Source organism: Periplaneta americana, chromosome 6, assembly GCF_040183065.1.
Source record: "Periplaneta americana isolate PAMFEO1 chromosome 6, P.americana_PAMFEO1_priV1, whole genome shotgun sequence".
NCBI lineage: Eukaryota > Metazoa > Arthropoda > Insecta > Blattodea > Blattidae > Periplaneta > Periplaneta americana.
The window spans coordinates 75,754,716-75,776,079 of record NC_091122.1 but is presented as its reverse complement, the minus strand read 5'-3'; the positions used below and the strand labels follow the sequence as shown (position 1 = coordinate 75,776,079).

General features: G+C 35.0%; 1 protein-coding gene across 1 annotated transcript in view; it reads left to right on the top strand.

Moving 5' to 3' along the window:
* The window catches only part of LOC138701422 (PC-esterase domain-containing protein 1A-like), a 166,834-nt gene extending 147,166 nt beyond the window's left edge, over window positions 1-19,668 (top strand). The window contains exons 9-10 of the transcript XR_011332551.1: window positions 11,763-11,966; window positions 19,538-19,668. The gene's annotated coding sequence lies outside the window, so the exon portion shown is untranslated. The remainder of the gene's footprint in view (window positions 1-11,762; window positions 11,967-19,537) is intronic.
* The last annotated feature ends 1,696 nt before the right edge of the window (window positions 19,669-21,364 follow it).

Here is a 21,364-nt window from a genome sequence, read left to right as displayed (position 1 = left end):
TTCAATGTGGCTGATAGTTTGTTTTTTTGTTTGTTTGTTTTTTTGGGGGGGGGGGGGGAACTGTAACAGTTTCAAGATAATCATTTTGAATTATGGTAAATCAGACCTGCTTGTATTTTGTTACATTCACATTAAGAATTCTTAAATCTGATTGAAGATTTCACTTATTCCATTTGTAATGGCCGTGTATTTTTTTTACTAATCCAATTCCTAACCCATACTGAACAACCCATCTCCCATTTCATCAATGTATCTATCATTTTCCTCGCCCGGAGGCTTGCTACTACAGAAATTCCTAATTGCACAACTTCCATCGACATCATTTTACCCTACTTGAAAACAAAATAACTTGAATATGTCTGAACGACGTCTTGAATTTAGGTTACTTGAAGTCACGTGACTTGCATTCAAATTACTTGAAAAATGTGACCGACGCTTAAGCAACCACTGTTTCACATTGGGGCCCGACGAGCCTGGCCCGCCTTCTGGTCGGAAGTTATCTGATGTTGTGTGAGTCGCAGTGCCGCTAAGGAGTGGATCAATTCTAGAAATGTTCGTGTGAACTTTGAATAGTGCATACGAGCGAAGTGTGTAAACATGAACAAACCCATTAAAAACATCGTTTTCTTCGTTAAAATTAAAAGATAAATTTGAAGTTAAACGACTAGGCACACATCAACCTAATGACTTCAGTTTTACACAGGTGGAAGGAAAGAAAAGGAGAACTTTCTGTGGTTTACAGTACAAAGAAGTCCTGGCTAACTGTAAGTGACGAAAAATAAAGTTTACTTTGTTTCTATTGTCCATTGTTTGGTGGCGAGGGACTGTGGACGTCGACAGGTTGCAAAGATCTAGGACATTTTAAGTGAGCGCATCAAAAAACATGAAGAAAGTGCAAATGCTTGTACGTTTAAACTATTTGGGACAGTAAATATCGCAGCACAAATTGATTCCGCGGTTACAATTTCAATCCAAAAACACAACAAACAGGTCAAAAAACAAGCATAGATTAGGAAGAGTAATTGATTCTTTAGTATTTTGCATACTCACGAATTATCACTGAGGGGTCATAACGAAAATCAGGAATCTGCAAGTCGAGGAAATTTGCTAGACTTGGTATCTTTAAAAGAGTAGGCACACACTATTTTTGTTGGTGTGCTGGCTGACGAAACAACAGACATAACCTGCAAAAGCCAATTTTTTATTATTTAGAGATAGGCCTACATAGATGGTTGCAAACCTGTGGAAAGATTTCTTTCTTTGAGTGAGGTAAACAATCTCACGGCTAACGTCTGAGTGAGGTTCTAAAACAAAGTCTACATGACTTTTCAATTTAGAAAATAAACTCTTAGCTGAAGCATATGATGGTGGTGCAGTTGATGAGTGGAAACTAGAGTAAGGTCCAGACTTTGGTGCAGGAAACATTTCCGCATTCGAAATTTGTTCACTGCTACCCCCACGAACTCAATTCGGTTATAAAAAGTGCATTTTCAAAATGGATTAAATCAGTGAAATTGGTTTTTGCAAATATTAACTGGGTTCACAACATTTTTCTTCACTTCAACTAAACAATGACCTACTGCGATCTGTGTGCAATAAGCGCATAGCAACCATTTGAGCAACATGATGGAACTTTCAGACTCGAGTTATATCACAGTCTAGTATATACAGTCACGAAGCTCAATACGTAGTAAATATGCATCCATAGATAGTTGCTAACCACTATGATCGCTACTATCGCTTCATCATAGACAATGCGAAACAGTACTTGCACAGTCTACTTATTGTTTCTAGTACCCTCAACAACTCAAGCTTCACGACTGTATATACTAGACTGTGGTTATATCCTTCACTAAGGAAAATAAAGCAGAGCTATTGGGCCATATGAATAAAACTGAAGGATTTCCTTTGAAGCAAGAGGTTGAAGTATAAGGATGTGCTCCGAAGCAAGAGGTTGAAGTATAAGCATATGCTTCGAATTGTAAGAATAACCTCTACCTTATGCTTCTAAGACAGAAGCATGTGCTCAAGAATGTTGTTGTGTCGTTTCATGTTGCAATACTGTGTATTTGTCGGCACTCTTTGTCAGCTCAGTGCGGGTGTTCGGTTTCATAAAGAAACGCGATAAGCAGCAATGGTAGGCCTCCCAATGACATAGCAAGTTTCCTTCTGATGCTAATAAACCACACTCATTTCAATTACAGTCCCACGCCGTGGCGTCGTGGTCTAAGGCATTCATTACGGAATACGTGCTGGTTCGAGTCCTCATGAGGGAAGAAATTTTCTCATGAAATTTCGGCCAGTGTATGGGACCGGTGCCCACCCAGCATCGTGATGCATTTGGGGAGATACGAAAACCCGGTTTCGCAAACCAGCTATAACAGCTGGGGGAATCATAGTGCTAACCACACGATACCTCCTTTCTGGTTGGATGATCGTCCACCTCTACTTCGGCATGTGAACGTGAGGACAGCGGCTAGCTGGTCGGTCTTGGGCCTTCAGGGCTGTAAAGCCATGGATTTACTTTTACTTTACATGTTAATTGCAACTAAATAAGGAGCCTACGTGGTTAAAACTGGATCTTCCGATTCAGACAGTGGTAGCTTTGTTATATTTTTAGCTACACATCCTGGAATATTAGAAAAAAGTGACAAGTGACAAGTTTCAGAAAATGATAAAAATTATTGTAAGAAAATTCGGCATACTAATAAATTCCTCTTAACATGCGTCTTTGAAGTGCCCATAATAGCATTATTAAATATTATAATTGTGCCTACTATAAGAAATAGTGATAGTTAATTAAAATTTCTACGTTAATCTGCGTGCATCAATAAAATACGAGTAATAAGATTATACCAATGCAGTGACATGAATATATTTGAAGTCCTTCCAGTGGAAGGTTCCTCTTGCTCTTCAGTATTTTCATCTTCAATCTTACGATGTTTGGTGACGTATACACATCTGTTGATGTGACATATTAATGAATTTAAATATTATTATAGTCACAATCATGCCATGGTATGAAAGAAAAATTTCACAACCTCGAGCGTCGCAGGTTTGATTCCCGCTCGAGGTTGTGAAAAATTTTTCTTTCATACCATGGCATGATTGTGACTATAATAATATTTAAGTTCATTTTCATCTTCATTTAAATCCTATATATTGTCTATAAAGTCATAATTATGATCATATAGGTACTTCGCTAGCTTACATTGTGAAACACAAAGCAACAAACAATATGATTGTTGGGACGTTTGAGGCAGCAATTGTACAGGCGTATTGTAGAATGGGAAACTTGCTTCTTAGTTGGCCAAAGAAACGTTCTACAGTATTATGCAGTAAGTAACTGTCTCTTTATTTAAAAATCCGATTTCGATATGATACCATGAGCCATGGTTCGAAGCCGTCACCCAGTAGGACAGTATTTTTAAATCCACTGAACACATCACGAACTGATGAATTTTTCCATATATTACAGTCAAGAACGGACCCGGCCAACTAACTGCAACACTAGTAAAGCATTCTTTTGCTTTGCATGTAGCTTGCAACATACTCATAATTTTATCACCATATCACCATGCTGTGTATGTTTAGCAATGCACACGAGTGCAGTCTCATACACAGATTACACTCGAAAAATTTAATTTCTATAACTATTCAGGTTTTGCAACAGTTATATCTTGTAATGATGATGAGAACTTGAGCCATTTGTTCGCTTTTTCCGTTATATTTGAATACATTAATAACAGTTTTACTCATAGTGGTCCGATGTATACCCATCTCTTCTGCAATATCTGATTGGAATCTCCGATCGAACATGAACTGCAAAAAAAAAAAATTATCTTCATTTCCAAGGATGGCTGGCTGACTGGCTTTACGAGGGCTGGACCCGAGACGGATTAGTACACTTGAGCACGTTTTGGGCCATTGTGCTCCCTGTATACTCTGATTATCCAAATCTGACAGGTGGCCTGAGTGGCATTCGTGAATCTGACACTGACAGATTGGCCATCCTATCTCAGCCCCAGATACAGCCAGGTCCCACTTCGCAACGATAAACCCCAGCGGCCTGGAGCCCCAAGCCCTATGTCAGCATCGGAAACCCGTACTACTCCCAAGAATTCACTCTAACCTATTTTTACTATTGCAGATATAGATGAAATGGAATGTTACAGGGAAATGGGAGTAGCCCGAAAAATCCATGTGATATTTTCTTCATTAAGTGTATATAAACTATTATACTGCTCCCTAACAGCACATCAACGTAATTTGTACTGTTTTTTCACGACGTAATGCGACTGGTAATTCAACCACATCAGTAAACCACAGAGATGAGTCTGCTCCTGACCAGACTTCACTTTTTAGAAGGATATGCTTCTGAATCGAAGGATATGCTTCACTTTATTCATACATTTTTTCTAATTTTGAAGCAAAAGGTTGCTCTCCAAGCAAATGCTTCTTCCTGTGAAGTAAGTGCTTTTTTTCTATTGCGTCATCAAGAGCAGAAGGTTGTGCTCTGGATTTTATTACTAAAATCTGAAGCATATCCTTCAAAATAGTAGAGTAAAAGGATATGCTCAACTTTATTCTTACGACCCATTGAAGTGCATCGAAAGATTGAAGAGAGAGATGACTCAAATTAATGGGATGATATGACGATGAGAGAATCTTTTGGCCTAAAAAAACTTGTTAAAAATAACAAGTTTCTTTTATGACTTGACTAGCTGAAAGCACCCGGCGTTGCCTGGGTTATCCTTTTTTTTAATTATATTGGTTGTTAGACTTTTTGGAAATCTCAGAAACTCACCTATAGACAACCAAAACGAATTGTCTTTACTGAGATTTCCTCGTCCATAAAGATGAAATCTTTACATAGTGTATTTACATGAAGTAATGAACTTCTTAGCCGAATGCCTGAAAAGGATTAACTCAATATTTGAAACAACTGTAGGTCAGGCAGCGAAAGAAAACATTTCATCACGTGCCATACATTCAAATGTTTTTAAATTTGTATGTATGTATGTATGTATGTATGTATGTATGTATGTATGTATGTATGTATATGTGTGTTTATTTTTTATTTATTTATTTTGGCGTAGTTAAGGCCGTCAGACCTTCTCTTCCACATCACCAGAAATACAAATAAAATAATAGAAAAATTAAACTATAAATAAAATAAAACTAAACGAAAATATATACAGGCTACAGTCACACAAACTTTAAATGAGTTAGCATTGCTTTGATTTTCATTCTCCATTCTCCTGGCGCTACAGTCCATGAAGGACCCTGGCTTCTCCTACAGCTCTCGTCTAATCTTCCTTGTCTGCAGCACACCTCCAGCATTGCCTTGAAGTTCAGCAAAACAAAAATCATCTTCAGCCCACTTAATATTAACTCAATGTTCTACAGATCTTATATTTTATTTCTGCTGGTCAGTGACTGTTAAATTCCAAATGGCTTATCTTAGTCGTGAGAGTCAGCGTGTTAAAAATCATTACAACCTTTCTGCCGTCTTCCTTCCTCCCCACCGCAAATGTGACGTTGCATAGAAGCAGAAATATACTAATTATAAGATCTGTACGTTGATCTATGCTGTGCTGACATACATTTCACGTAACTTCTTGTCTATGTATGCTTTCACTTAAATTTCAGAGACAGCTGACGATGAAAGGGAATTCCCTTGCTTCCAGTCTGAACCCGTTGTGGTGTCATCGAGCCAAAATTTATCTCTTTATCGGTCGTTCCAAAGAATTAATATAGCCTATAGGCTACATATATTTTAATTTACATTGGAAGATTTTTTTACCGCTTGATCGCTGTATGCGTGCGTATATATAATACCCAGTTTTTTTTAATCATGACTTGAGAAATTGTATCTCACAAATTCAGAACATATTAATTATATTATTTTATATACAGAATACAGATACAATATAAACTCGCAAGAAATAATTTTTTAACATAAACACTAATATTCTGAGAGACATATGCCACTGTCAGCTGTAATGGAAAAAAAGAGAGAACACTAACAGATATGAAATAAATGTCGATGATGAAGAAGGATGTTCGTTTCCTCCAAGAAAAAGCTGAAACTCAGTAGACAAGTAAACCTGTCGGCAGATGTCAAAGACGTATGCGATATCATTATCAACCAATTGAATGGACGTTTCCAGCAGTCACATATATTTGGCAGCTTTAATGTACTTGATTCAAAGGAATTTGCTTCATACAGAGATAAGTTCTCCACCAACCTGGCTAATATTTTCGAAAAAAAAAAGTCTTAATTTCGGAAGAAAAATTTCTTAATGAACTATCAATAATCTATCGAAATGATAATTTAATAAAGAGATTTTCTTTGTGTATGATGTGTTTAGTTTTTTTATGTATTACCCCTTTGAAGATTCATTCTCTGAAGTGGACAAAACCCTTCGAATAGCACTTTTGCCAGCCAGAATGACAGATGAGCACATCTTGTTTATGAATAATTCTGCAAATTGATGAGTTTAATATTGAATTTGCATTATTATGTAGTTGGTAGTTTTAGTTGTATTGTGCTGAACTAATTTTTAAGGAGAAACAATTAACTAAAATGCAATAAAAAATCTTGGTGCATTATTTAATGTAATATACCGCAAACTTTGTGAAATATCTGGCCCCACCAACAAAAATGACCACGAGCCGCCACTGCATGCAAGATTGATATTTAATATTAATTAATATACGTAGTGAAGATGACGTACAAAACGGCACACCATGTAGATACAAAATATTCATGCATCTTAATTCAACGTGCGTTTTAAACTTGATTCTTTCAATATTCTTCATAGATTGCATGTGTACATGCATGGGAAATTGAACCATGTAGATGTGCAGCTTCACACTTTCTTACGATGCGCATGAAGATGTTTATTTGTTCTGAAGTACATGTTTATGCTTTAACCTTCAATACCTTACCGATTTCGTAATTTATTAGTGCTTCACAAAACAATATTTGCAGAAGATTGATAACAGAAACAACGACTTAAGTTATGAGCATGGTAACTGGTAACCCTCGTAATCCCTCTTTTACTGCAGTAATTTATTTACTGAGATGATAAAACTGTAGGATGCTGGAAGATAGTATCCAGACTTTCAATTGGCTATTTGAGTCATTGTTGTGATTCGTTTAATAATATTATGGACAGTGATGATTATAGGTTAATAAATGTGTGATATTTTAGCAAAATTTGTAATGGGAGTAGCCTAATTTCGTGATGAAAATTGAGATCAAAAGACGAAGTTATTAAGCATTCACTACTCTACTTTCTCTGATCACTCTATGTAACATTAGCAAGAAAGAAGTCAGAGGAACTTTCTGGTACTCAATTAGCATAAATCACACACACAGTCAGCTGACTCAATACATCAAGCTTGAAAGCTTGTTGGTGTTTGAAGGCACTGTTTTTATTCATGTTCAAATTTGCTACCGAGTTTATTATTATTATTATTATTATTATTATTATTATTATTATTATTATTATTATATTTCATTATGATAAATAAAATTAAAGGATAAAGTTTCATCACAAATTTCAATTTCGATTTTCAGGAGAGTGAAAAATATATTATACAATAAGAAAATACATGAAATTTTATTTCATATGATGTCACAAAATTGAGAAACTTTTATCATCCAGTTTGCTGTCGAAAAATCTGAAAATTAGAATTTATAAAACAATTATATTACCGGTTGTTCTGTATGGTTGTGAAACTTGGACTCTCACTTTGAGAGAAGAACAGAGATTAAGGGTGTTTGAGAATAAGGTGCTTAGGAAAATATATGGGGCTAAGAGGGATGAAGTTACAGGAGAATGGAGAAAGTTACACAACACAGAACTGCACGCATTGTATTCTTCACCTAACATAATTAGGAACATTAAATGCATTAAGAGATGGGCAGGGCATGTAGCACGTATGGGCGAATCCAGAAATGCATATAGAGTGTTAGTTGGGAGGCCGGAGGGAAAAAGACCTTTAGGTAGGCCGAGACGTATATGGGAGGATAATATTAAAATTGATTTGAGGGAGGTGGGATATGATGATAGAGAATGGATTAATCTTGCTCAGGATAGGGACCAATGGCGGGCTTATGTGAGGGCGGCAATGAACCTCCGGGTTCCTTAAAAGCCGGTAAATAAGTATGATGTCACAGAAACGTTTATTGAAAACTTAAATGTAACAATAAAACATACTAGACTACAACAGAAAATATAAACACAATTTTTATGTGTTTATTACCTACATATATGGTCGATACAAGTTATTTTTATGTTGAATCTTTTGTACACTACTTTTAACACTTGAATATAAATAATTGACTAAATGGCGATCTTACTCGTGCGGCTTACAGCTGTTTCGGTATTTCTTCACACCATCCTTCGAAGAAACACCGAAACAGCGGTAAGCCGCACATGCTTACACAATTAACACGAGTAAGATCGCCATTTAATCAATTATTTAAGTTATTTTTAATTCGCTAATCAAATTCTTCACAGTCTTAACATAATCAGTTCATAGTGCCCCTTTTATTTACCAACTTATTAACTTTCTTTATTACTTCAAACTGGTCAGGCCACAGCCAGTGCCTTCCCTTCTTGATCTTATAACTGACTTTGTATCTGGGGATCGGACCATGCAGTTCAGTGTCATTGACTGTAGCCTTACCATGGAACAGTGGTCATTTATGTGAGTCTATTACAAAGTCATCATAGCACAGAGTACCAACATTCTCGGTGAAAACATATTTGGTCTTCCAAAATTATTTCTGTATTTATTTTTCGATTTATTCACTAATATTTGTCTTGCGATGGAATACAAGCGTGCAGCTTCTCCTTGACCATGTTTTCCAGTGTTTATATCATCTAGTGCCTGCTGTAGCATTTCCCTGTAATAGCTTGCCTTTAATGCATCCTGTCTTCTTTCTGGAGAATCCTTTTGACAGTGGCATAGCGTCAATGTTAGCTAAATAGCTCAGCTTCCCCAGTTAATAATAATTTCATAGTTAACCTGCAGTTTACGAACAAAATTATTTATTAATTTCAATAGAATTAATATTTATGCGTTAAATATTGTGATGCGGCAGCTCAGGATGATTTGTGATACAGCAGTAAACAAGAAGCCTGCACACACCAGCTTCCAATCTCCTACACTGAATTACAAGCAGACTGGTTTCTTTCACTCATTCTTTTGTGTAACCCATCCCGCAGATTTTTCCATTCCTTTCTAACTAAACTACCTTGGTCGCAAGGCATTCAAGAAGCTAGCTTTGAAATTGAAAAGAATTTGGTTTCCGAGTTATCCCTTTTCGTGAGTTGTGTTTAATTGAAGTGTTAGTGTGCATTGTGGCTGATATAATAAATAATGAGTGAAATAACAGTTCCTGACACCAATTTACTTGAATTTTTTAGGACAATTCCATTATTAAGACTGACTTACGAACAAAAGTGTGATTTAATAAACAAATGACCGACTCCCTTGCTGTCAATGAGGGACACAACCAAAAGACAGACGCATACGCATACTAATACTGTATCTATTGACCGTTAATATTGTGGTTTCTCTAAGTATGACAGGGAGTGAGCTAATGTTATACGTATACGTGTCTATTTGTTAGAGACAACTGTGTAAACCGTGTAAACCCTGAAATCATATTTTACTATGTACCATTTGAGGTGATGCTTTATTGGTGTTACTTATGAGGTTCCAATCAATCTTCGGACTGCTGACTTGACATTGACTACTATTTATTTTAAGTCTATATTTTTGTAACACATTTTCTCATATGCACATGAAAGACAACTTGAGTTAGCTTCCCTTGCTCAAAATTTCGTGCTACGCCACTGCCTTTTGACCTTTTACCATCTAAAAATTTCAATGCTTTATAGAAGTCCAAGACGAGTAAAAATCAGAACAGTAAGTTAGTTGATTAAATAAGGACAGAGATATTTAATTAATACGCCAACTATGTGGAACTTAGTAAAAAAATTAATTCTTCAATATAAACTTAAAGTGTGTCTGTAGTAGATCTAGTAGTTATATTTTATATTAATTTTATGTAATAATTGTTTCATGTTATTTAATAAACAAATTAATTAAGTTATGTTATAATCAAATTTAAATGCTTACAATAAAATCAATATTGCTATGCAAACTTTGTAGTGGTAAAAAGTAATCCTGAAATGGAACCAAAATAGCACTGTCGGATTAAATGTACAATTTAGGAGACATAGGATTATGTATCTTTCGAGATTGTTATTGTATTTTAAAGAAGAGATCCTGAGCATTAATATTTACAATAACTGAGGGGTTTGCCAGAAAAAGGGCGTAAAGTACGTCAATATGGAAAATTGAGATACATGCAATCAAAGATTTTAAAACATATCTAAATAAAATGTTACACAGACAATGAACAAAATTATGCATTAAATTGGAAATCTTAGAGAGCATAAGTGTTTTGTAGCATTTAGACAATTTCTGTTATTAAATTTCCTTATATTTGTACAACATAAAACTTCGGTCTATACGCTCTTTATCCATACCGTATAATGATTTGCTAAGGGGATTTAATGTGGATTTCAGATTTAAAGTTCACACGAAATTGAAACAGAGATATATTTTACGACATTTATTATATATTTCTAAAGGAATTTTGCATTATTTCAGGTATACTGAGTAGACAGAAAGTAGGCCTACACAAAAGAAAATCTCTGAATATAACAGAAAAAGAAAATCTCTATTTTGTACTAATTTGTACTTTGTACAATCCTGATACAAAAAAACTCAGAATCTGAATATTGTAAAAAATCTCTTTATAAAACATAAAATATTTCCGTCTGAATCTCTGAGTTTCATAAGTTTGTTTATTCTTAAAGCAAGAACAATAATGAACATAAAACAGACAAAGGAAACAACTTGACTGCTTAAATTCAATTGTGAATGACTTTCTTCAATTTGACATTCAAACCATTCTCGGCTATCTTGGTCAAAAACGGGAACAAATCTCTAACGTCACTTTCCTTTTGAGGATTCAAGGGCACATGCTGAACAGACTTCGGCTTCAGGCCTTCTACAACATGTTCCTCATATTTGCTCTTCCAGACACGGAATGGAACACAGTTTGCTGGTTCATAGGTGGCAGAACATAACAATGTACCAGCTCGTTGGTACTTTAGTAGCACATATTTCTGTATGCTGAACACACGTCCTTTTGTGCTAGGCTTGACTAGGAAAAAAGGAGACAGTGCTTCATTCCAGTCTTTTATTATCCTCCTGTCCACAGCAGTGGCGTATACTGGTTAAAAGGTTTGGGCTACCGCTGACCCTATTATTACATAAAATATATCTAACAATTACTTTAATTTTAATTACTATGGTAAAACTAATAATACAAAATTATTACATTATGTTATATTATAAACTTTTTCTTTTGTAATTTCCTTGGGCTACCACCGGTAGCCCCGGTAGCCCCTGGTAGCCCCTGGTCCACAGTTAGATTGAACGGTCTTGGATTGGATCTGCAAGTGACGACTACTTCCCAGTAAGACTTCACTGTGAATTCAGTTGCTATTTTTCTAGTTTTTGTTTTCAAAAGTCCAAAGTTACGGTCACATTGACCAAAAGAATGTCTACACACGGGGAAAACATGTATGATATCTACATTGTATCATTTTGCAAACCATGAACAAAATTTTACGATGGTAATACTTTTGTTTTGTCCTCTGCAGGCATCCGAGAACAAAACAAGCCTTTAAACTTCATAAATGTTTTCTCCACACAATCTGCCAGAAACAATGCAACACTGTTTGCATTCTCGTTAGCATCAGTTTCTAAAAAACCATCGTCATGGATGTGGACATTGAACATGTAGAGCCACATCAAGCACTTACAGAACTGCCTCGTGACGTGTAACTTAAACAGAGGAAGATTCTGTGAGTAATCAGACTGTAAAACAAGACGTGTTGTATTTGCCTGTTCAGTGAACTTGTTCTTCATATCCAAATAAATCTTTGCTCTCTCCTTATATTGTACACATTATTTTTTGCAAGGATCCTTAGAATTTGTTGTTAACTTTTGTTGACAGATTATGCAAAAGTCACACACATCTGTTTTTGGTTTTTTAAATTTATACATACATACATACATACATACATACATACATACATACATACATACATACACATATATACATATATGTTCTGCCAAGGACAGGTCTTTCACTGCAAACCCAGCATTCTCCAATCTTTGCTATTTTCTGCCTTCCTTTTAGTCTCCACATATGATCCATATATCTTAATGTCGTCTATCATCTGATATCTTCTTCTGCCCCGAACTCTTCTCCAGTTCACCATTCCTTCCAGTGCATCCTTCAGTAGGCAGTTTCTTCTCAGACAGTGATCCAACCAATTTCTTTTTCTCTTTCTGATCAGATTCAGCATCATTCTTTCTTCACCCACTCTTTTCAACACAGCTTCATTTCTTATTCTGTCTGTCCAATTCACACGCTCCATTCTTCTCCATATCCACATTTCAAATGCTACTAGTCGCTTCTCTTCGCTTCGTCGTAATGTCCATATTTCTGCCCATACAATGCTACACTTCACTAGTCTCTTCCTTAATTCTTTTTCCAGAGGTCTGCAGAAGATGCTCCTTTTTCTATTAAGAGCTTCTTTTGCCATTGCCATCCTCCTTTTGACTTCTTGGCAGCAGCTCATGTTACTGCTTATAGTACATCCCAAGTATTTGAAGCTATTCACTTGTTCTACTGCCTCATTTAGTATTCGCAAGTTTATTGTCTTTATTTTTCTTCCGACAACCTTGGTCTTCGTCTTGTTTACATTTTTCTTCATCCATACTGCTCACTGCTGTCATTTAACTCCAGTAACATATCTCTTAGTATTGTCTCTTCTTCTGCTAACAACGCCATATTTTCATCAAATTTTATGCACTTTGTTCTTCTTCCTTCTTCTGTCTTCCCTCCCATGTTCTGAAAACAGCTCTTCACCAAATCCTTTAAGTATATGTTGAACAGGGTAGGTGATAAAGAGCATCCTTGTCGTACTCCTCTCCCTATTTTACTTCCTTAAGACATATCTTCGTCTATCCTTTGACTCGTTTCATATAAAGATTACTGAAGAACCTACTGTCTTTCCAACCCATACCTATTTTCTTGAGTATGTCCATCAGTTTTTTCCAATCCACTCTGTCAAACACCTCTTCTAAGTCCACAAATATGATATACACTTCTTTATTCTTCTCTAGGTATCTTTTGCCGATTGTTCGTAGCAGTCTAATTGTATCCCTCGTACCTTTTCCCTTCCTGAAGCCAAACTGCTCTTCTTCCAACTGTACTTCCATCTTAGAATACAAACGTTGATTCATTATTTGCAAGAGAATCTTCGCCAAGTGCAATATCAGGCAAATAGTTCTGAACTCGTTACATTTCTTGGCATTATTTTTCTTCAGTATTGGCAGCAACACTGTCTCCGTAAAATCTTCAGGCCATTCGCATTTGCCATATATTTCGTTACATAATGATAGAATTTCCTTTTTGTCTTCATTTCACTAATGTTGTTGTTGTTGTTTTCTAATGTCAGGCGTTTGACAATAAAGTCATTTGACCTCTTGCACTCAAATATTTTTCAAAGATATTGTCATGGTCAGCCACTGAAGCACAGATTTTGAGGTGTTCCGAATCCATTTCTTGGTTTGAGTTGCACAATGGGCAGTTAGGGGACTGATATATTCCAATTCTATGCAGGTGTTTGGCCAAACAATCATGGCCTGTTGCCATCTAAATGCAGCTACAGACGATTTGCGTGTTAAATCGGGAATTAACTGTGGATTATGATGCAGAGAGTTCCATTTTTTCCCTTGAGATTATGTCATCAAATTTTGTTTGTTGAAGTAGATTTAATAAATCTTTTCACAGAGTAATACATAGATTTAGTAACAGGTCTGTAAGTAGCAGTGCTGCCCTTCTTTGCTAAAGCATCCGCATTCTCGTTTCCCAGGATTCCACAATGGGATGGTATCCATTGGAATACAATTCTTTTATTGAATGTTATTAATTAAGAGAGCATTTTAGTTATTTCTGCTGTTTGAGTTCGAGATGTGTGTATTGGTAGAATAGCTGCTTTGGAGTCTGACAATATAACTACATTCTTAAATTTATTGATGTGGCGTAGAGGATTCCTTAGACTTTCACTTATTGCAATGATTTCTCCAGAAAAACTTGTTCCATATCCAAGAGATCTATAAAGTGAGAAGAGACAGTACTGGTACGTAACACCTGCACGGGACCTTGTTCTCTGGAGATCAAGGATCCGTCGGTGTATAAATGAAGCCAGTTTTGTGGAGAGTACCTAATATTAATTGTCTCTAAAGACAACTGTTTCATTATTTCAGTGTTTACTTTTGATTTCAATATTTCTTCTCTTAAATTTAGATTATACTCTATATGTAATAGAGTTAAAGGATTTGGTTTAATTTGTAAGTTTTCTTTTAAATTCGGGATATTGATTTTCTGTTTTAATTCTTGAACTATGAATATGAAACTTTTTTGAGTTTTTAATCTACAGAGAGGACTGTATGCATGCCAATTGTTTTCTGGTAATCTGATAAGTTTTTCATATTGAATCAGTGCTTTTTCTTCTATTGTCATTTTGATGCTGTTAATATTAGTGAGGAATCTCATAGAATCTATTGGAGTTGTTTTGATTCCACCAGTAATGAGCCTGAGAGCTTAGTTTTGAACATGTTGTATTTCGTTTATGAAAGGTGAAGTAATTAAAATCTCTCTGCATTATGTCAGCACTGGCTGTATAGCGTATAACAATTTTGTATGTAGTGTTCAAAGTATTCCTAGAGCATCTCCATTTATTTCCTGCTAGGCCTAGTCTTTTCAGAAGGGAGAATATTTTACGAGCTTTTTCAGAAATGTATTTCAAATGGTTGCTCCATGTTAACTTACTGTCGAAAATAACTCCAAGATATTTGGATTCATAAGTCCTAGGAAGGTGTTGGCTATTGTATTGGATATTGAATTCTCTTTCTTTTTCATTAAGTGAAAATATTTGGTAGTTACTTTTGCTTAAAATGAGTGTCATAAAATTTGATGTGTTCCAATCATGTAGTTGATTTAAAGCTTTAAGAGCAGAATTTTGAATTTTTCCTCTATGTCTGTGAGATCCGGAAGTCCACAAAACTATATCATCTGCAAATAGTGCTGTTTTCATGTTTGATTCCTCTAATAGGGAGGGTAAGTCATTTATGTAAATATTAAAGAAAGTTGTGCTGAGGACAGCGCTCTGAGGTAGACCTCGATATGTTTGTCTGTAACTAGAAAGTGAGTTATTGAATTTAGTAGCAATGAATCTTTGACTAGGGAATTCTGATATCCATCTGAACATATTGCTGAAGATACATAATTTCTAGAGTGTTAGTAATCATTTATTTCTCCAAACAGAGTCGTATACTAATTGAAAGTCAATAAATATTGCCAAGATATCTTCTTTCTTGTTAAAACTGTCTTTCATTTCTTGGCCGAGGCATATTACTTGTTCATTAGTAGAGTGTAGTTGTCGAAAGCCTGCTTATCTTGGTGATAAAAGATTTTGGGATTCTAAATACCGGTACCAAGTTAATCTGTTGGGGATCATTGACTCCATAGTTTTTGCTATCATGCTTAATATTGCTATTGGTAGATAACTATTAACATCATGAGCAGGTTTCCCTTTTTTGTGAATTGGTACAGTGATTGCTTTTTCCAAGCTACAGGAATTGAGGTGTTCCATGATAAATTGAAAATGGATAAAAGTACAGATTGGTTTTTTCCCCCAGATGTTTAAAAAATTCTGATTGAATGTTGTTGGGACCAGAAGATTTCTTGGTTTTTAAATTTTGTATAGCTATACTTAATTCTTTGGAAGTAAAATTTTGATGAAATATTTCAGGTTTCGTGACAGTACTAGTAACGTTGTTTTTATTGTTTTTATGTAATTCTCTTTTGATAAATTTGTCAGTTGACATTGGATACACGTCAACATATATTATATGCCTAACTTGGAGTCAGGCCACAAAGGGAAACATCGGAGGAGAAGAATTCGATCCAGTGCTGTGGATTGAATTCGGTGTAGCTCAGTGGTCAGAGCGCTTGGTACATAGAACCAAGGACCCGGGTTCGATCCCCGGTGCTGGAGCGAATTTTTCTCCTAAAATATAAAGTGCCAAAAAAAATATTTTCAGGTCTGTGGTCGGCGCCTTCCAGAATTCACCATTGGCTTACGCTTGTATTTCGGTTCTGATATTTCCATGCACTTGGCCAATTCACTGTCTTGCACACTTTTTTCTTTAGTGTTATAGAAATATTGAAAAATCTTCCCTCTGCCGAGATGTACTTACTCTTTCGAAGCACATCAGACTGCAACAACTTTCAATTACATAATTTTTCTTATCAGGTACACATTTTCCATTTGAAGAAATGTGCGTTTCTCCCTTAATCTTACGCATTTTTACTTGTGACTCTGATGTATTTCTGTCCTATGAAAACCTATGAACGCAGAAATCAAATACCTACATGCTTGTAAGCTTGTTCCAAAGTTCTTATATAAATACATTTGGTATCACTTTGTTATTGAAAGCATTCATTACATATGAGAACCCATGTGGTGTGTTGCTGTTTACAAATTCAATTTGGTTTGTGTTGTATGTTTATAATCGTTCGTTTAGTGTTTTATTTACACCAAAATATTTACGTAAGCCTAAATATGATATATTTATTTCTACAGCTCTTATTTAGTAATGGGTCGCCACCACATCTCTGTATTCGTGCTCCCCATCACTTCCAATTACAATAACACATACAAACTTTCATCGACTTGTGCAGTCATCCTATTTTACCTTTGCTACCCCTATTACTACAATATATACCCTCAATTTGCTCTCTAACCTCTCAACTTAAAAATTTTCCCTTCTATCTAGTGAACACCTCATCACTTTTATTGTTTACTTATATTGAAGTACTTTCTAGTGTCTAAAATTTCCCTAATTTTAAACTAACTTTTACTAACACTACTTAATCATAATCATTCACTTTTATGTCTAATTTACAATCACTCGTATCTCTCTTCACTTCTGTAATCACTCTTAGCCCCTATTTCTCCATTAGTCACTGAATTACATGTTTAATTGTTCACTTTCACCCCAATAAATTTTTCGTTAGGCACTATATTTTGTAAGTCAATGCTCAACTCAACCTTCGTTTGTAAACTTACATTGAATTACTTCCTCCCTTTCTATCACTTCAATTTCTCTATTATACGCAAACTTAGTCGACATTTCCAATATTAGTAACATTTTACTACCAATCCCTATTTTTTTTTAAACAATTATGCCACATTTACAATTTGTCTACAATAGACAATTAATAAATATTATAAAAGAATATGACATGAGTGGAGATGTTATCCCATGACAACACTCCAAAAGAAAAATAATAATGTTATAAATAGCTGTAGTAAAAATGAATGGAAGGTCAAGAGCATTGGTCCTTTTAAGTCTTCTTATTGTTTGACTATTATCCAGTAGATTTAATGCATGATGATTCGGATGTTGATTTAATCGGTGCAGGTATTTTTTGCTGAACTTAGAGATTTCTTCTTTTACAATTGAGATGTTTAGATTATAATGAATGACATCATTACGTACATACCATGGTGCAGTGACAATGGAACGTAAAGTTTTGGACTGATACTTCTGCAGTATTTCAATGTTTGAGTTGCTAGCAGTTCCCCACAGTTGGAGGCCGTATGTCCAGATTGGTTTTAGTATGACTTTATAAACAAGAAATTTATTTTCTAATGACAGTTTTGATTTAGGTCCCAATAACCAATAGATTTTTATGTTTTAAAATTTAATTCTTTATGTTTAGTTTCAATATGTTTATGCCATGTTAAGCGGCGATCTAAATGCAGTCCTAAATATTTAACATCGTCTGCTTCAGGAAGTTCTTTGTTGTACAGTGTTACAGGAGGACAGTTTTCAGTTCTAGTTCCGAATGTAACATGAACTGATTTGTTTTCACTCTCTTGTATTCTCCATTTAATTAGCCAGTCTTCTGTTTCTTTCAACCAATTCCTATTAACAAACACTTCCAATTTCCTCTAGTCACCTCCTTTATCGTCTATTGTTTCTCTGGACACCAATTCACTTATTCGTTCATACATTTTCCCTTCGATTATTTTGATAGTTACTATTAGGCTACTGCTTGAACACTCACTTAATTGTTTCTATGACTTTTGCCACTGTTTTATCACTTCCCCCCCCCAAGCATCAATTTCGTAGACTGTAGTTCTGCTGTTCGTTATTTCCTCCTTTCTTCCCCTCACAAGTATGAACTACCCAAATCTTCTTTACTTCTCCTCCTTGTCGACTCCGGACATCTTACTTGTTTCTCCTTAACCACCTTCTTGACCTGTTTTCTAGGATCTACTCTTCCTGCCACTAGCTGACTCGTCATCTTATCCCTTCCACTATTGTCAGCAGTCTTCATTAATTGTTGCTTGCATGGTGTTGATGGACTTATTTGCGACCACGCGTCTCTCCTTTCAATGACATCATATATGTCTGCTTCCATTCTTCCTGAACTTGCTGTGTCAGACATTCCTTGTGTGACTATAAGCCTAAATATAGTGAAATAAGTATACTGTAATTGTAGCTTATGTGACGAAGATAAGGGCTGAAAATACTGCAAAAAAAGTGGGATGGACTGTCATATTAAGCTGAGTACTTCTGAAAGTTCAATGGTTTTTCTTATTGATATATCATGCAAAATTTTAAACATGTTTTTTCTCGGTTGTAATATTTTCATAATTTTGTCATATCCAAAGTGTATCTTCTCTGACAATGGAACTTCATTATAAAAAAAAAAAGGTTGACCAGTTTTTTTTTTTAATTTTTTTATTTTGTTGTCTTCAAATTTTTTTCTCGAGCACTAAAAAGAATATTAAAAATTCCATGGGACATTTTATTCATGATATACTAAAGAATGGAAAATAAAAAAATAGGAAAATTTAAAGAAAAGAAATTATATCTCAAAAACCATTTGAGATATTGAGTTGAAACTTGCCACAGTTACTTGTAGTGTCAAATAAACTGTGCAAGAGACTAGGTTTCTAGCATGTATAGTTTGGAAAATCACAATTTTCACTTCAGTCCCCCTTAAAAAATGTGATTTCAGAGCTTATTTATAAATAGCACGATTTAGGTAAATGCAGAGAAATTCTTTTGCATAAATTCCTAAAAATAGCCATTCATAACCCATTCTGGTAGGCCTAATTGTTTTAAACACGTGTTACTGTTAAATATGTTTGGTTGGTTGCAGTGCTTAAAATGATGGTGTGCTGCAATTTCAGCTTTGTACATTTAATATAGCTAAATAAAACATTTGGCAGCAGCTTTACTTACCAGTATTGCCGCAAAATGAAAACTTTTTTTATTGCAGGTGTCGATCACTTTAGAATTGTAATCATCCATATCCGTAACAATTTTCTTCTTTGTTGACGTATTGCAAGCGAGCATAACTTGATTGTACAAGAAGTGAGTTTGTGAACCTACTCTGGCCTCACATCGGAGAAATCTTGTTTGACATAGATATTAGGTACGTATTTAATTTTCTGTGATGTAAGCAGAGAATGTGTGTTTTTGAAAGCAGCATAAAACTAGTTCCATGCAGAAGTCCAACTATGACTTCTAAGCAGTACTGCTAGGCAGAGGACAATTAGAGACCATTGTTCGATTTTGTCTTTCGGTTTACTTTCAGAAGAGTATATTTAAAGAAATGATTACCAATAGCACTTTATATATAGTTTTCTTTATTATCATGTGAAATTGACCATAAAAGAAAATTTAATTTATATAGATCCAGATGACATTTTAGAGTTCCTGAAGAGTTATACTAAAGAAACAGAAGTTATGAACTTGACAGTTTAACATTCTGATAATATTAATTATGCTCTTATGACACACTGTAAAATTAATTCTGTATTTCATTTTATAATTCAGCAAATTATGAGAGTTGAAATTGAATTTAAAGTACTAAAAAAATTGAAAATAGGTTTTGAATAATTTTTTATAATATATTATTATCTTTTTTTGCGTTGATATTTAGGCAGTAATTTAACACACTTTCGAAAATGGAGTCAGTTCTGGATTTATGGCAATTGACGGAAGAAGCAACAAAGGATAACACAAGCTGTATAGTGACACCATCTGGAGATGGTCCAGTATCCACCAAGACACAAGTTACACAAATGGTCAGTTATTGTCTTGATATTTTTTAGTACGGTACCATATCTATTTTTTAAATATTTTAGATGTACATCCTATTTACATACTGTAATAAGTTGTAAATTTTAGTTGCATTAAACTTAAATACCGGTAGTGCTAGATTTTATAAATATATAACAACATGTATTGGTAGCAGTAAGTTAGTGATAATGATAGCAGCAGCAACAGCAGCAGCTTTAACAATATGAGTTAAAGAGGGTTTTCTAATTTGATTCTTTATGTAAATTCGGTGCTGTTTTCAATGAATGTAATTGATGTACTTTGAGTCACTCTTATAGATGCTCATCTCTAAACTTTACAAATTATATCACCATATGCATACGGTAGCCTATGTACCAGTACCGTAACTTACTTGTCTTATACGATGAAAGAGTAATGGAATGGAGAAAAATTCTCTCTGGCACAGGGATTTGAACCCGGGTTTTCAGCTCTATGTGCTGATGCTTTTATCCACTAAGCCACACCAGATACCCATCCCGGCGTCGGACAGAATCGTCTCAGTTTTAAGTTCCAACTCTTGTGTTCCCTCTAGTGGCCGCCCTCTGCAATGTCTATGAACGTACCATACATGTGCTGAGGTGCACTCGTTATGAATTTTTCTCCATTCCATTACTCTTTCATCGTATGATGACGCAGAATATCTGCATGGAAATATCATATGTACTTCGGTACATTAAAATAATATATATGATTACTTGTCTTAGCCTATATAGCTTTACTTGAAAGTAATGTGCTTAGTTTTTATGAACTTGCAAATAGGTACACTTATTTCTGTTGCTTAATGACTGGTTTCTGAATAGGAATAAAGTGGAGTTTTCAATTTAGTGCCATACCGATACCATATTGTTGATATCAAGCACCATGTCATGTGTTGTCTGGCCTGTAGATAGAAGATGAAGGACAAGAATGTATTCCAATGCAGGAAACTGGTGATAATTGGATAGGAAATGCTGTGACTGTGGAATACTCTGTTCCTCAAAGT